This window comes from Crinia signifera, chromosome 7, assembly GCF_055691185.1.
Source record: "Crinia signifera chromosome 7, ASM5569118v1, whole genome shotgun sequence".
In the NCBI taxonomy this organism is placed as follows: domain Eukaryota; kingdom Metazoa; phylum Chordata; class Amphibia; order Anura; family Myobatrachidae; genus Crinia; species Crinia signifera.
The window spans coordinates 113,039,189-113,057,853 of NC_139223.1; positions in this window are offsets into that span (position 1 = coordinate 113,039,189).

Here is an 18,665-nt window from a genome sequence, read left to right on the forward strand (position 1 = left end):
CACTGGCTGCTTTTTTTTTTTACACTGCACTATGATCAGGGTTGCCTACCCGACCCTCTCCTTCTCGCAGAAAATACTCTGTTCCTGGACTTCCCTGGTAATGTAGGATTGCCAGCACCTGAGGAAGCCGCTGAAGGATCTAGGCGGAGAAACGCGTTGAGGGGACTACCAGGCTGATATTTTACCCAGCAAATCGAATCTATCTCGGATATGACCGCAGTGTGGGCGGTCGGAGAAATTCGTCGCTGAAGCCACAAGCCACCAATGCCCCTGGATTACAAATAAGTATTACCACAGATTAAATGTGCACATTTTGTGGGGACTTGAACTCTGACCTATCTAAACCTACTAACTGGCTCTGAAATGGAGTAAAGAATTTATGCAAATTGCAGGCTTAATAATACTAACCAGTTCTAACATCCAAAGGGGAGTTCATGTTTAATGTCTGTATGTCTTGTGTGTCCTATTAATCGTAATTTTGTATTTTATTATGTAAAAAATTTTTATTAAATATTTCATATATTCAGTACAGCGCTGTTCCTATTTTTCTTTTTGATTTGGGAGGGGTTTAGGAGTCAGGTCATATGCAGGTTGATTGACAGAAAGCCGGCATTTGGAGGTGGTAACCGTCCGTTTCCAGGAAATTTCCAAAATAGATTTCTAATTCTTTATTGCAGGTGTATACAGGTTGAGTATCCCGTATCCAAAATGCTCAGGAGCAGGAGAATTTTGGATAATGGATTATTCCGTATTTCGGAATATTTTAATATTTCAATGATGTATTTTGAAGTATCTTGCATTTATGCTGTATAAACACATAAAATACACACAAATATATTTTATTTGTTCAAAAAACAAGGTTTCAAAACATGAAACAAAATTTGTGTACTATCTCAGATATTGAATATAAATGCCAAGCAATCATTGTCTTGCACATATATAGTGCCAGTTACATATCATGCCCCCAGTGATGCCGTTACAAATGTGCCCAGTGAGTTTTTAGCAAAAAAAAAATATTTTTTTCACTTTCTGGAATGTCTGGTTTTCGGAATAATTCGGATAACGGATACTCGGATACGGGATACTCAACCTGTATTTGTTATCTATCGTTGGGTTTGCCCTTAACACTAAAAATGAGGCTCTATAAACTGTAGAATATGCCATATTTTCACACTACATAAGTCTCAGTGTTTAGAAAAGCTGCTTGAATGTGGGATGGATCAAAAGCTGCGTTTTATTCAGTGAATTATTTATTATAAGTATTTACTGCTGTCATTCTTGGGTGAGGATTCTCATTATTGCTTAGCTTTCCAAAAAATAAATTTAGTGGTAAATTGTACAGAATATTACTGGTTCTTATATTGGATGATGGTATTAGTAGCAGATTAACATTATAAGATATCTCCTAATTATCTAAGAAAACAGACAGAATAAAAGGGATTTCAATACAATTGGAAGGGGTATGGGTCATAGGGTCGACATGCATTGAGTTGACCACTGAAGATTGACATGCATCAAGCTCGACACCTCAGAAGGTCGACATTGGGTTAGGTCAACAGGATCATTAGGTTGAAACAAGCATTAGGTCGACATGGGCAATGTCAGTCAATAGGTCAACATGGGTTTTTCACTTTTTTTTGTCCTGAATGTCAACACAGTCAACATGAACACTCGCATGGTTCGCCATGCTTCGGGTGCAGTGCTTCGCTATGCTCATCTCAATATTTTATTCTACCAACACGCCCTAGTAGATGGTAGGCATGAAATATTGGCTCCAAAAAAAGTGAAGAACCACATGTAGACCTTTTGACTGTCGATCTTGTCCATGTCGACCCAATGCATGTGTCGACCTAATCCTCTACATCCTGAGGAAGCCGCTGAGTACCTTTGGGAGGCGGAGAAACGCGTAGAAGAGTGTGGGGACTCTGATCAGCAGCTGCACAACTGGTGGTGACCACATAATTTTGGACTGCACCAGTGGTCAGAGGTTTCCACTGGGGTCTGGAGGCTGAGACCCATACCCACTTCTGGAATAACAAAAGTATACTTACAAACTAACACCATGTGCACATACTGTAGGTGGGACTTACCCCATTGGAACTATTCCATTAATCTACTAACCAATTCAAAAGCCCATTACTTGGAGTTGAATTTGCATGCATGCACTAACCCCTATTAGGGAAGTTATAGGGGATCTAACAGATATCTGATTATCTAACCAGTTGGAAATTGCTGATTTTTTTATATTTTATGTGTATATTGTATATTTTATCTTTATTAAATAAGTTCAAATATTTTGCACAAGCGCTGTTTCTATTTGTGTGTCGACCTAATGACCTGTCGACCAAACACCATGTTGACCTTCAGAGGTGTCAACCTTGGTGCATGTCGACCTTCAAACTCCAGAAAAAATAGGATGCATACAGTATTACAATAAAATAACAACAAGGGGGTACTGTATATGCCTAAATATCACCTTGTCACAAAAAGTACAAGATACATACAGAGATAGTGTATAATTCCTATATGAAGCTAGTAAAACATCAAATAATCAGTATAAAATGACAAGTCAAAAACAGACAAATAAACAAACAAGTGCCCACTCCTAGGCCCTTATTCTGATCGCCTCGCTGGGGCACGTATGATGTGTTGAGGACAGTCTACATGTAATGATGTAAGTGGCAAAATGGAGGCAAACAGAGGTTCATAGTAATGTTTAATATACCCTTAAAGAAAATAACATTCATAACTCTGGGATGAAATGGAGTCATCTGCCGCCGGGCTCCTGCTCCTAAAGGGCACCTCTCCTCCCCTGCCATTTTAAAAACATTGATTGAAAGCCATTGTTCTGAGTTCTGAAATATAGGTGTTCTCTCTCTCTCTGCATATTTATATGTCATAACATACATATATACAGTATATATTTTATATAAGATTTTGTGTGTGTGGACAAATACACATCTTGCGTCCGGGCAACTGGAATTAATTTACGCCACTGGCCGGGACAGAATAAAATTAGCAACTCATACATGGGACAATTTGGTGAATAAGGTTTTCTTATTTGTGCAAATAAGGAATCCTTATAGAGGGCAGACTGCAAATTATCTTAAATATGCCATTTGAACTGTAAGAACTTTTTCGCCTAGTCTATAATCCCGGAGATCTCAGTTTAAAATGAACATTTCTTTAGCATTTTACCTCTATGTGTGCAGAAAATCCCAGCACAGGGGTTAACCAAACAAGCTTAAAAGTGCAATGAAGACGCCACATCTAGAGATACGTGTGAATTGTATTATAAGGAGATCTTTGGAAGTGAAATCTACAAAGGCCAGTGAGGTAAATCACTTGAGATGTGACATTTTAGAGATGGAGGAATCAGAAAAGCTTGTTTAATATGACACCAGAAAAAGACGAAGGATGTCTCCTGACACATCAAACTCGACTGCGAGCAGTGTTACTTTGCAATCCTTCAATGATATGGGAAGCAGATAGTGAAGCCCAGCTCCAGATCATGTGCAGGAAATAGAGCTGGAAGCCAAATCTGTGCATTCCATGTCATATTACTTCAGGAAAGAGATATTGATGCAGTAAGAAAACACCTTGGACCCAGGTTGAGAAACCCTCTTGTGAATTTCAGACATACACGGAAAGGCTGCACAATTATACACATATCACTGAAATACAAGGCTGCTGACAGCTGTGTCTTTTCCTGCAATAATATGTCTAAGAAATAAAGATACTGATCAAAATGTAATTACTGGCTGAGAATAAGTATACACAAATATACTGCTACAGATGAGGATCATTATTCGGAGAAAAAATACTTGTGGTTTTAATTTTCTTCTTATCAGTATTTCAGATACTGAATAACTTTGGAGTAGAGAACTTGCAACACTGAAATGACAAAAATAAGTGGAACTAAACCACGCTGTATTGTACAGTATTATTATTTTATATTATTTTACTAAGACACTGTACATTTTATCCAGTTCATGTTTTTTTGTCATATATACACACCAAACAATTTCACCTAGAGATGTGCACCGGACACTTTTTGGGGTTTGCTTTTAGGGGGTTATTCTAGTTCACTCACAAAAGCACAATCACTCTCTTATGGACAAAACCATGTGCACTGCAGGTGGGGCTGATGTAACATGTGCAGAGAGAGTTTTGGGTGTTTTATTGTTTCTGTGCAGGGTAAATACTGTCTGCCTTATTTTAGGGATGAGCGGGTTCGGATCCTAGAGATCCGAACCCCCACGAACTTACCTTATCCAAAGGCAGATCCGAGGAGTTCGCCGGGTCCCGCCATTTTCAGGAGTCCAAATCGAGGCCAAAACTTCATCATCCTGCGTCGGATTCAGATCTTTATAAAAGGTCCGGCTCCGGCGCCATCTTCATTCTGCATGTAGAAGTCAGACAGCACGGATGTGGCCGTGCTGTCTGCACAGAAGAAAAACCCATGGGGGACAAAAAAAACACACTGTGGGGGGGATATACTAAGGAGGGGCAACTAATGGGGGACCAAATAGAGGCTGCATAAACTGAGCGGGGCTGCTCAAGGGGGACAACTGTAAAAGTCGGGAATCTAAAGGTACATTTACTAAGGGGGAATTAATGGTGCAGGAACATTTGTACATCTACTAAAGGGTAACTAATAAGTGGAAAACTGTTCAGGTTACAGATACTAAGGGGGCATTACTAAGGCAACTACTAAAGGGGGGCTGTTGTATGGGACTACTGTGGGGGACATTTAAGGGGGGCTCTCTGAAACAAAAAGGGGTGTTAAGTGTGCCATATCAGTCCAGCTGTGCTGCCCAGTGTCCCGTATCAGTCCAGGGGTACCCGCATGTGTGCCGTATAATTCCAGGGGTGCCCAGTGTCCCATATCAGTCCAGGGGTTCCCCCATGTGTGCCTTATAATCATATTGGTGCCCCCATGTGTCCCTTATCAGTTCAGGGGTGCCCCCATGTGTCCTGTATCAGACCAGGGGAGCTGCCCTTTTTTTTTTCATTTTTACTGCAAGGGCTGTTAAATGTGCTGTATCAGTCCAGGGGTGAGCCAAGAGTGCCGTATAATTCAAGTGGTGTTACTAAAGTCTGCCGTATTATTCCAGGTGTGCTGCTCTTTTTTTTTAATTAAAAGAATAAAAAAAAATTTACTGCAGGAGTGTCGCCATGTCTGCCATATAATTCCATGCCTGCTGCCATGTGTGCCGTATCAGTCCAGGGGTGCCAACATCTGTGCCGTATAATTCCATGTGTGCTGTATCAGGTCAGGGGTGCCCGCATGTGCGACGCATAATTCCTGGGGTGAGCCAAATGTGTCATATAATTAATGGGTTGCTGACAAGTCTTCTGTATAATTCATGGGGTGCTGCTAAGTTTGCTGTATCAGTCCAGGGGTGATGCTAAGTGTGTCATATAATTCCTGGGGTGAGTCAAGACTGCCGAATGATTCATGGGGTGCTGCCAAGTGTGCTGTATTAGTCCAGGGGTGATGCTAAGTGCGCCATATCAGTCCAAGTGTTGCAAGTTCTCTACTCCTAAGTGTGCCATATCAGTCCAGGGGTGCTATTAAGTGTGTTGTATCAGTCCAGAGGTGCTATTTAGTGTGCTGTGTTAGTCCAGGGTTCATGCTGTGTGCCGTATCAGTCCAGGGGTGATGCTAAGTGTGCCCTATCAGTCTAGTGTTTGTGCCACCCACTTGTGTCGCTTATCATAGTTATCTAGCTACTTCGGTGCAACCTTTTGGCCTAAAAACAATATTGTGAGGTGTGAGGTGTTCAGAATAGACTGGAAATGAGTGGAAATGAATGTTATTGAGGTTTAATAATAGCGTAGGAGCAAACCCCCCCCCAAATTCTGCGATTTTAGCGGTTTTTATGATTTTTTTTTTTTTAAAGTCAGAACCCAAAACCCAAAAAATCCAAACACAAAACGTTTAGGGGGTGTTTTGGCAAAACCCATTAGAACCCAAAACCTGAAGGTAATCAGAACCCAAAACCCAAAACGCGAAAAGTGGCTGGTGCACATCCCTACTTTATTTTTACACTGCAATATAGATATCAGTTTGTAGTACAAACCCAACCCAAATGTAAATCTCTGCACTTGTTACATCAGCCCCACCTGCAGTGCACATGGTTTTGTCCATAAGAGAGTGATTGTGCCTCTGTGAGTGAACTAGAATAACCCCCTTAGTGTTGGATCTGGAGATCCTTCCATATTTTGGGTCTTGATTGGTTTTGCCAAAACCAACCTCTCGGGTTTTGGATGTTTTTTTTTTTTAAATCATAAAACAGCTAAAATCAAATAATTTGTTTTGTTCCTATGTTCCTTCAGCATTATTAACCTCAATAACATTCATTTCCAGTCTATTCTGAACACCTCACAGCTCACAATATTGTTTATACTGTAGTCCAAAAGGTTGCACCAAGGTAGCTGGATGACTAAGCTAAGCGACACAAAGTGAAGGCACAAACACGTGGCCCATCTAGGAGTGGCACTGCCGTGGCAGACAGGCTCAGCTTTATAAATGATGTCACAAAATGCTCCAAAGAGCACATAATGCAAAGAAAAGAGGTGGAAGATGGAATTATCTTTGTGACTCCCACCAGGGGCGGATCCAGGATAAAATGACAGGGGGGGGGGCACCATGATAAAAGAGGGTTTAGGTGGGGGAGGGGCGGTGTTAGTGGTGCCAGTGTACATGCTAAGAGAGTAGCAGAGAGAGGGTGGGAATGGGATTCAAAATAGGCCCTGGCATTTAAAGTGCGCAGGCCCACCATGGCGACAAAAGTTAAGGATGTAGTTGTGCGCACGTGGAAGGCGCGCTCTGGAAAAGGCGGTGTGGACACTCGACAGGGGGCGTGTCCTTGAGTGTAGTGTACCACACCATATACAACTTCTACACATTATGCAACAAAATACTAGACCCCATTATACTTGCCCCTTACATATGATGCCAAATCGAATGAGCCAAAATTTACATAATGCCACTCGGATTAAGCCAAAAGTCACATAGTGCCATATGGATTGAGCCAAAATTCACATAATGCCACATGGATTGAGCCAAAATTCACATAATGCCACACGGATTGAGCCAGAATTCACATAATGCCAAATGGATTGAGCCAGAATTCACATAATGCCCCACAGATTAAGCCAAAATTCACAATATGCTTCATAAACAGGGACATTGTCTGCCAAAGGCGCACATTAAACATTTACACCATAATGTCCATTACACGTTAAGTTACACGCCATTATGTCCATTATGTATTATGCCAAACACCATAATGCCTATTAAAAATTATGCTACATAAGTGCTGCTTATCTACATGCTCATTGCCAAGGGTTCCATGCTCATTGCCAGAGGTTCCATGCTCATTGCCATGTGGGATTACATGCTCATTGCCAAGGGGGAATACATGCTTGCGGTAAATGGGGGACAGCCGCCGCCAGGCAGAAGTGAAAGCCACTGACAGTGGCAGAGCCTGGCTGTATTCAGGTCCCGGCTATTTGAAATAATACCCCTTTCACACCAGAAAATGCATTCCCAGGTTGGCCCCTTTTAGACCAACCTAGTCCCTGCATTTTCTGGTGTGAGGGAGAGAGAAAACCACCCCTCTCCCCCTTTAACCAGTTATCTCATTTAACTGGTTATATCTTCGTAACCAACTGACCCATTTACATGAGACAAGTATCATATTGAAGAACTTTTGAGTGGGCTTTGATTGATTTTGGTCCAGTGAAACTGAAACGTTTGGTTCCAGAGTAATCTGCCCTAAAAGAACATGAACAGCCATGAAATTACATTTCAAAAATAAAAAAAATCGGTTTATCCGCAATATCTCTGGAACCGATTGACCGATATGGACCAGCCTGGTATAATTTTGAAGGCCCAGCGATTTGGAATTGAATGAACCACAAGCTTCTGTGATGCCAGGGGAGGAACTGACAGGTGGGGGTCGGAATTAACGGGTCCCATATTATCCTATGGGGAAAGACGTTTGCCAGGTGATATCTCTAGTTCCCGGGGGGGCTAGAGACACGGGGCTGGGCTCGTTGGAAAGCCCTGGTCATCAGTTACAAAAAAATGACAGGGGGGGCACGTGCCCAGGTGCATCCCCCTGAATCTGCCAATGACTCCCACAGACCCTTATGATGCGTTTTGCTGCACTAAATGGCAACTTTATTTGTTTATTTACAGTTTCTTATATAGTACAGCAAATTTGTTGTGCTTTTACAATTATAGACAGTGATCAAACAAACTGGGTACCAACAGACAGACATATAAGTTGGAGGGCACTGCTGCAAGCTTACAATCAATAGGGATATAGGAGGGAAACACAAGGACAGACACCAGTAATAGCATAGCAGTCCTACCAAGTTACAAGTCCAGAAGAAGAGCGATATAATACATAAGTGCATCAGAGGGTTATGCGTGTGGTACTTAAATATGATAGGCTTGTTTGGAGGCTAGCAGATAGTCTTATTTTGCATGTGAGGGCATTCCATAGGGTGGGAGCAGCCCAAAAAATGGCCTGTATTAGTGAATGGGAGCTATTGATCCGTCCAAAATAGAGAGACACAAATCTTGCGCAGAGCGGAGTGGCCAAGATGGGAGATATTTTGTGATAAGTAAAGAGATATATGCTGGTGCTGTATGGTTAAAAGCTTTATATGTGAGTAGAAGTATTTTATATTGAATACGGTAAAATGCAGGCAACCAATGGAGGGACTGGCAGAGCGGATCAGCAGACGATGAGCGTCTTGCTATGAAGATCAGCCTAGCAGCATCATAAAACGGATTGCAGTGGCGAGAGTCTGTTTATGAAATACCTTTGATAAAGCTGCCATTTAGTGCAGCAAAACACATCAGTGGTTTCACCAGCCAAAAGGCAATACCGCTTCACCATTTCTGGACATCGCTTCAAACTGCATTAATGAAGAGGATCTTTGTTGTGGTATGAGCTATCTTTTACTAAGAGAAATGCATTGCCCAAATGATCGATCATTATCCATCAAGGAGGAAGCAATTCGGACCCTACAGCCAAAGTGGAACAGTATCAAATTAATCTACCTTCGTAGTGAACAGTGTGGTAAATAAGACCCTGTGGTAATAAAGTGCGCTGCTGGTTTTGGAAAATGGATGGTTTAAATAGACGTAACCCTATTGGGACCATTTTTTTATCTATATATTGTTGAAGATTTGTGCCATTTAGGGTGACATTCTATGGGATGCGGTAAAATCCGCATGATTTTTATCGCACCTAATCGCACTTTTGAAAATCGCAAGATTGGGCCGTTTTTCGCATATTTAATGAGATGCGAAAAAACGGGCCAAATAGTGTGAATAGGTGCGATTTGATGCGATTTCTTTAGTCCTGAAAATGTACGATTTTCAGGTCTGAAAATCGCACATTTGCAGGAAATAGCAATTTAAAATAAAAAAACAGCGCGGGGTCCCCCGCCAGAGCATAACCAGCCCTGGGCTCATTGAGCCGGTGCTGGTGACATAAAATCCCCCGGCTGTGGCATTACCCTGCTGGCTGGTTGGGTCTGGTGCTGGTTCTTGAAATGCGGGGGACCCCTAGTCATTTTGTCCCCCGTATTTTGGGAACCAGCGCCGGACCTTGAGCCGTGTGCTGGTTTCATTAAATCAAGGGGACCCCTATTTGTCGGGGACCGTGATTTTATGTCACCAGCACCGGCTCAATGAGCCCGGGGCTGGTTATGATCTGGCGGGGGACCCCGCGCTGTTTTTTTTTTTTTTTTTAACTGTTTTACCCTTTTTTTCCACCAGAACCCTGCACAGATCTCAATGATCTGTGCAGGGTTCTGGCTAATTCGCCCATCAGAACCTGGTCTGATTTTTGGGCGAATTTTAGACACATTTATACAAATCGCATACCATTAAATATGCGATTTGTATACTTTTCAATGTGAAAACATCTGGATGCTATGTGCTGCGAAAAACAGCCATCGCATTTCCAGAATGTCAAATTTGTTGGCCAAAATCGCACTTTTTTCACATTTTCGCAGCTCATTAAATATGCGAAAATGGAAAAACATGCGATTTCGGCCGTTTTTGCGAAAAAAAACGCAAAAAAAAAAAAAAAAACGCATCCCATAGAATGTCACCCTCTGTGCCTGGACTTGGCTTTAATCAAATCCTCTAATTTATAAAAATCTTTATGCCAGCTATTATTGCCAGATAAAGAACTGTCATCAGCAGGTTCAGACCATTGTCAAATATAATTTTGTCTCCTATTGAGACGTTCAGAAGAATTTGAGAAACAGCTCATACTGTAGCTGCTGCACCTTAATGACAAATCAAAAAGAGAGAAAAATACTGTGGTAATAACAGCAGCTGGTTAAGGGTATCAATCCCTGATATATGGACAAAGTAAACAAAGAGTTAACCAGTGCTGGCTTGTTTCTCAAATAATGTGACGGTTTCTTTCAGGTTAAAAATTTTATAAAATTAAAAAAATTACATATATTGAATGTATAGACACAAGAATAACTATAATGAATAGAGTTAAACTAATTTGATACCCTTGTAGGACATTTGAGGACTCCTATATGCAGGATACTTTGTTCCACTAGCGGGAATGTCTCTGTTTATAGCAGCATGTAATTGCAAGGTGGCCGAATCCTCATGCAGTTTGCAAAGCAATGGATTTTGTGGTCCGGTAAACCTTGATATGCTTGGAGTAGTTGCTGCAGGTCCAATCCAGATGTATGATGTGCAGAATGACCAAGTGGAGAGAGTGAAACCCATATCCAATGGAACTTGTAGGTAAACAGTATTCCAGGAGTCCAGTGATGTCAAGGGGGTGTAAAGTCTGAGAAGCTCTATGCGTTTCTCTGGGTATAAACACCCAGCTTCCTCAGGAGCAGATTCAGAATGACTGTCTGTGTCCGTATTTATACCTGTGACCTAATTAGGAATGATTAGCAGCTGTGAAGCTGCTACTAAAAGAAAGAAACCATTATGGAAGTACATTTATTTATATATGCAAAGTCTATCTAATTTATTCATGTCGCACGCAATCAATAAGCGAATGTCCAGATTTATAATCAATGAATATTATTTATGAATGTAAACAGATGAAACTGTATCATGGATTTCAAAATATAACAATACAGGTATTATAATTAATAGTGATTATTATGCCAGCATCCTTAAATACAATTAACCTCAGTGTTAAATACTGTGTATGCGAATACAGCGCGGGAGGGGGCGTGGCTATGAAGCAGCCATTTTGTGATACCAAGTCTTTGTGTCCGCCATTTTGTGTACTGCCGCATGGCACACAAAGGAACCTTATTGTCGGCCATTTTAGATTCCACTACATAGCAGACAAAGGAACCTTAACTAAAGACTAATAACTTCCGCCTGGCGATCACACATAAACTGACTGTACTTTCCTTTGTCTTTCCACACCATTTACTCCAAATTTAACCTCTAACCTGCATCATGCAATACTCACAACTATTATATAACTTGCACTTTCATCAAACACACTTTACCTGCAGCATACACAATTGAATATCATTTAAGCTACAATGTACTTCTCTGTACAGAACACCTAACTGGCACTATACAATCTATGGCCTTGCTATATCATACTCACATCACATGCCGTTACACACACACCATCCGAGCATCATGCTATCAACATTTGTTAGCATATAAATTGGATTTATCCGATAGTTTATCTAGATATTCTATCTGGATATTACACAAAGCGTTCACACTGCTTCAATAGAAACAACTCAGGGCTAATCCATTCTGAGACGCAGACACACACACTTCAATACAAAGAATCCACAGCACAGCACATGTTATCTTACAGTTACATCCGATTATCTAGATATTCTAGCCAGACAATATACTTTAAAAGCTTTCAGTTTTACACCCACACATGGACACACGGTGGCTAGTCCAAATGTTAGCCGTTTACCTACACAAAAGACTCACTGCAGGCCGGAGCCTGCAGCACATGTCTACACATTCTGCTTACATAGTAATAGCATCCACCATGCTCAAATCAGTATAATCACTACAGCTTATCCTTACAAATAAACGTACACTGCTATCTCTACCAATTTAAGCATATCCTTGCTCACAATTCATAACTACAGGCTAGCTAAACATCATTCACACAGATCACCTTCAACTACAGACAGAAGCTTTCTTTGTCCAAACCATAGGTAAACATACGCTGGGCCTATGCACATGTTAATATCTGAAGACAAACTAAGAATGGAAGTTAACTACTCTTAAACTCTCTAGCATAATCCATATTCCATAACCGGGGTCCTAGTACACAATATATCGGTCCTACAAGTTTATAAATTACTCAAGCCATGTGGCCAACTTGTCCAGGAGTGTTGCATTCCATCTTGTCACTTCAACGTCCCAATAGCAAGTCCCAATAGCTGATTCATTTACTTCCCAAGAAAACTCCCTTTGCTGGGCTCATTCATCACTGGCACACCCCTTTGTTTACAGTACCTTGTGACTGGCTTAAGTGGATCCTTTTGTTTTTCCAGAGGCCATTCATTCACCTGGTATCACTTAGCTTATAGACACGCCCCTCTGATACTGTATTTTAAATCTATTGTGAACTTATTATTTGTATAACTTGTGAGTGCAATATGATATGGAATTCTAATAACTGTCATCTGATAGCTAGTGTAATTTCGCTCATTTAGAGACCAAGCATGACCTTATGTGAATCTAAAAATATGTAAATTAATATTCGATCTTTTCCTTCCTTATGAGATATGAATAATATTTATCTCAGACTATATTAATTTAGTGGGCCTGGTTATAATTATAATTATGGAAATTATATGCTGGGAAAAATTAGGCATTGACACCATCAAGAAAACTACAATATTCATGCAATATAATAGCAAGAGATTTATATGTCACAATGGTCTGTATGATCACGCATGATTTTAAAACACATTTAAAAACTTGTACATATAAATAAAGTTATATACTTTATTGTGATGAGACATCATTGGTCCTTATATGTCACGTGACCGGAGATTTGATCACTTGACCCGGAAGTCCGTGGTGAGATACAATGTGCTAGTACTGTTGCTTAATGGCTGGCAGTGATATTCAGCTGCGCGGTATATCTTAGACTCACTCATGTAAAGCCATGGTCCAGATTTAGAAAATTTCTCAGAACTCGGATCGCCCAGTACCAGATAGCTGCTGGATGTTGTTTTCCGGGTATATGATGTCATCGTCAAACGGGACTCGTAATTCGTTTTAGCGGTTCATGTGATCGGGAATCATATCACATGATACCGATCTAGAGGAACGATTAGGCTATTTTGTTGCCTAGAGAATGTATACACATAGATATAGATGTATGAGATGATAATACATAATTGAAGTCTAGATATAACAGCCGGGTATGTTTGTTAATACCAGATAATATACTAATAATAGACATTGGTAAGTTATGGATAGACTAGATATCAAAATTATGTTACAGAAATCAGACTATGTTCATATATTAAAAGAGACAGATACGTTTTTATATACTATGAGTGTGACACCATTGTCATATTCAGAAATACACAGTACATTCATATGAATCACAATGATAAAAATGAATGATATTGGTTCATTAATAATAATAGTAGATTTATCAATGAAAAAATTGGTTTATAGTTTTTTATCGATATAATTAGAAATAAGAATAATACAAATGTATAGATATATAACACATTTTTTTCAAAAATATTGAATAATCATAGAGACGAATTCCATGCACGCGGAGCAAGTCATGTGGATCACAAACTCACAACCAGTTTGTCACAGTGCGCAAGTTGGAGATGTGATACCACCATGTTAAGTGCTCCACATGCATGGTTTAACATCCAGGTTATCTTATAGAACTCTATTTGTTCATTGATACCATCTGGGTATAATGAACTAAACCTGAGCATCCAGTATACCTCTCTCTTACATAGTTTGGTGAACCTATTACCGCCTCTTGGTGTGGGTCTGATGTTTTCTAATCCCAAGATGGTGAGAGATGCTGGATCCCCATTGTGAATATTATTAAAATGTCTGGGGACACTGTGTGTATTCAATTTTTTGATTATATTTCGCCGGTGTTCCATGAACCTGATTCGCAATGGTCTAGTTGTTACAATGTAATTACACCCGCAACCACATCTTAGTAGATAAATAATGAAATCTGTATCACAGTTCATAAATGATTTTAATTCGACATTATTTGATGTATATGGTAATATAATTGAGGTCTGTCTTCTAGGTATATACGTGCACATTGTGCATTTTGATTTTCCGCACTTGAAGAAACCTTTTGGTCTGTTGACCAAAAAATTATTTGAGATATCATTTTGAGGCTTTTTAATAGTTTTTAAGTGGCTAGGCGCCAATATGGTTTTAAATGTTCAATTCTTCTTGTAAATAATTTTTGGTTGACTTGGTAGGATTTCATTTAGGATTTTATCCTGTTTCAAAATTCTGTAATTTCAAGAGATAATTTGTCTGATGGGTGTGCACAATTATTGTACTTACATGTAAATGCTAGATCTGTGAATTTTTCAGTTTGTTCAATCTGTTTTTGATTAATCTTATTGTGAGTAAATTTTGTCTATCCATCTTCGATACCTCAATGAATGCCCCATCTACTATTTCTGTTGGGTACCCCCTATCATAAAAGGATTGTTTTAAATCAGTAGCCTGAGTTGTGTACATGTCTAGATCAGAACAATTTCGGCGAATACGCATAAATTTACTTTTCTGTATGTTCTTTGTCTATGGGATATGATGTGCACTGGTGTAGCGGAGATAAGCATTAGTGCTAATTCTGTGTCACAATAGAGTCACCCTGACACCTGAGGGTCAGATCCAAGAAATGTATAGTGTGTGTGTCAAATGTGTGTGTGTGAAAGATAGATTATAATGGTTATTATTTTAATGTGAAACAAATTGAGTGACCGTGGTTAAATCCTCATCCCAAATGATAAAAAGATCATCTATGTAATGGCCATAGAAGACCAGCCTCGACCCCCATCCGCCTCCCCATACATGGGTCTCCTCCAACTCACCCATGTATAGGTTGGTGTAACTGGGGGTGAACCTGGTCCCCATTTCCATTCCCATCACCTGTAAATAGTAAGTGTTCAAAAATAAGAAATAATTGTGTGAAAGGATAAATTTGATAGAATCAATAATGAAGGGCACATGCAGCTGATGGTTTCATCTTTTCCCAAAATTCGGGAAATAACTTCAGAGCCTAGAGTGTGGGGAATATTTGTGTATAATGCATTTACATCTAATGTCAAAAAAGCATAACTTGGTTTCCACTGTATATTTTGTATTTTGATAAGAAGATCCGTAGTATCACGGATATAGGATTTCAGCTGCACCACATGGGGTTGTAAGAAGTGATCAACATAGTGGGATAAATTAGAGGTGAGGGAATTGATACATGAAATAATAGGATGACCCGGGGTTGAGGTGAGGGATTTGTGTATTTTTGGTAAAAAATAGAAAGTGGGGGTAGTGGGAAACGTGGGTAACAAAAATAAATATTCATCCTTGGATATGACCACCAAATGCAGGGCTGACTCAAGTAGGATTTTTAACTCAGACAGATATGATACAGTGGGATCTTTAGGAAGTTTATTATAAAACTGTATATCCAATAATTGTCTGAGAGCCTCAGTCTCATAATCACATCTATTCATCACCACTACACCACCGCCTTTATCGGCTTCTTTTATAGTTATATCATGATCTTCAGTTCTGAGACCCATATGCAAAATCATGCACTTGGGTCCAGAAATCCAAAGACTAAATATAGTATAAATGGCACTATAATGGAAATTACTGAGGAAGAGAGGGATCTAGGTGTCACTATTTCAGGGGACTTAAAAGCAGGTAGGCAATGTAACAAAGCAATGAAGAAGGCAAGTCAGATGCTTGGTTGCATAGGGAGAGGTATCAGCAGTAGAAAGAAAGAAGTAATAATGCCACTGTATTGGTCATTGGTACGACCTCACCTAGAGTATTGTGTTCAGTTGTGGAGGCCATATCTCCAGAAGGATATAAATACATTAGAGACTGTACAAAGAAGAGCAACTAAAATGGTGCATGGCCTACATCACAAAACGTACCAGGAAAGACTAAAAGATCTTAATATGTATACTTTAGAGCAGAGAAGGGAAAGGGGGGACATGATAGATACTTTTAAATATATCAAGGGTTTTAACAAGGTACAGATAGGAGACATTCTTCACAGGAAGAGGAGCAACAGAACACAAGGACATGCACTGAAACTAGAGGGAGGAAGATTCAGGGGAAATGTGAGGAAGAATTACTTCACAGAAAGAGTAGTAGATAAGTGAAATAGCCTACCATCAGAGGTGGTAGACGCAAATGCAGTAGTACAATTTAAACATGCTTGGGATAGGCATATTGATATCCTTACATAAAAATAAGGATCAAATATGGTTTGAGGTAACATGTTTAAAAAAGGGGCAGACTAGATGGGCCAAGTGGTTCTTATCTGCCGTCAAATTCTATGTTTCTATGTTTCATTTAGGGCCTTTTTTTTCCGATCTAGACATGTTGGTTGGTTTGTGATTGTTTGTTGCGGAAAGTATTTTGAAGTATTCTAAAGTTATTTTATAACATGACTCAATACTGCTACTTCTAGCTGGAACTGGAAAAAATTCTGATTTTCTTTTGAATTTCTTTTCTTCTCTAGTGACATCATATATTTTTCAACTAAATGAGTATTCTGAGGTTCAGTGTGGTTGTCAGTCCATAGGTCCTCAAGAATATCTAGAATTGCATTATCTGAACCATCTAAAATCAGTGGTACTGAATCCTCCTTATCTTTTTTAAGTTGTTTTTTTTTTAGCAAAGTAACGTTTGCGACATAGTGTACATATAAATCTGTTCAGATCCACGTATAAATCCAAAATGTTTAGATGTGGGGGAAAATGTTAAACCATTGGCTAAAACACATAATTGATGTGTATTAAGTTGTTTGCTGGACATATTGAAAACATTAGTGGTCTTGGAAGGTTTTTTTGTATTATTTTTTATCTGTAGTTTCTTTTTGATGTTTTTGCCCCACCTTCTCCCTCTAGATGTGATTCTCTTTGTCTTTTGAGTGTTATACCAGTTTTCTGGGTTGTCCCAATAATTTGTCTTTGGGCGAGCCCCTAAAAAATCGCTAGTTTGATTATCTGATGTGGTTTTCTGTGTATGTGTGTGGTTGTCTGGTTGTCTGAAGGATGTCTATTTCTGCTGTTTCGTTTGTCCCTGTCTCTTCTAGATGACCTACTGGTGATATCTTGTTCTCTTTCGGCTAATGGAGAATATCTATTGGATTGTGCAATTTTAAAAGTGTGATCTCTTTGATCAGCTTTTCTATGGCTATACTGTCTATCTCGTGAAGGTTTACGTTTATTATTTTTATTTTGATGTCTAGATTGAGACCTATTTCTTGTTTTGAATGATCTTGTTTGGTCATTTTTATAATCATAGAGATCTCTTTGGAATTTCTTTCTGTCTCTCTCGAAAAAACCTTCCTCATTTTTGTGTTTATGCATAGATTTTTTTTCATAACATCAATTTCTTTTTCTATCATTTGTACTTTTGACATTCTGTATCTCACAACAAGTTTCATTAGTGCTAGTCAGCATGTGTTTAGCAATGAGTCCCATTCTTTCTGGTATTCAACTTCATTTTGGAAAATGGATGGTTTAAATAGACGTAACCCTCTTGGGACCATTTTTTTAATCTATATATTGTTGAAGATTTGTGCCATTTAGTGTCTTGACTTGGCTTTAATCAAATCCTCTAATTTATAAAAATCTTTATGCCAGCTATTATTGCCAGATAAAGAACTGTCATCAGCAGGTTCAGACCATTGTGACATATAATTTTGTCTCCTATTGAGACATTCAGAAAGAAAAATACTGTGGTAATAAGGTGCGCTGCTAACAGCAGCTGGTTAAGGGACTGTCAATCCCTGATATATGGACAAAGTACACAAAGAGTTAACCAGCGCTGGCTTGTTTCTCAAATAAAGTGACAGTTTCTTTCAGGTTAAAAATTTTATGAAATTAAAAAACATACATATATTGAATGCATAGACACAAGAATAACTATAATGAGTAGAATTAAAATAATTCGATACCCTTGTAGGCAGTGCTATTTTTGTAGGAAAATAGGTTCAGGAACTGTGGGCGGGGGCAGAAAGTGGGCGGTGATGTGGGAGGAGCTACAAAAGGGGCGGGGCATTACATAAAAATAGAAAAGAAAAAGAAAAACATAATTCCTCACTCCATCACGCTTATACATATGCCACACACAGAGATTTGCATTATACATATGCCCCACACCGTGATGACCATTATACATATGCCCCACAGTGTAATGCTTATTATAAATATGCCACGCACAGAGATGCCCGTTATACATAAGGCCCACACAGAGATGCCCGTTATACATATGCCACTCACAGAGATGCCCATTATATATATGCCACTCACAGAGATGCCCATTATACATAAGCCCCACACCGTCATGCCCATTATACATAAGCCCCACACCGTCATGCCCATTATACATAAGC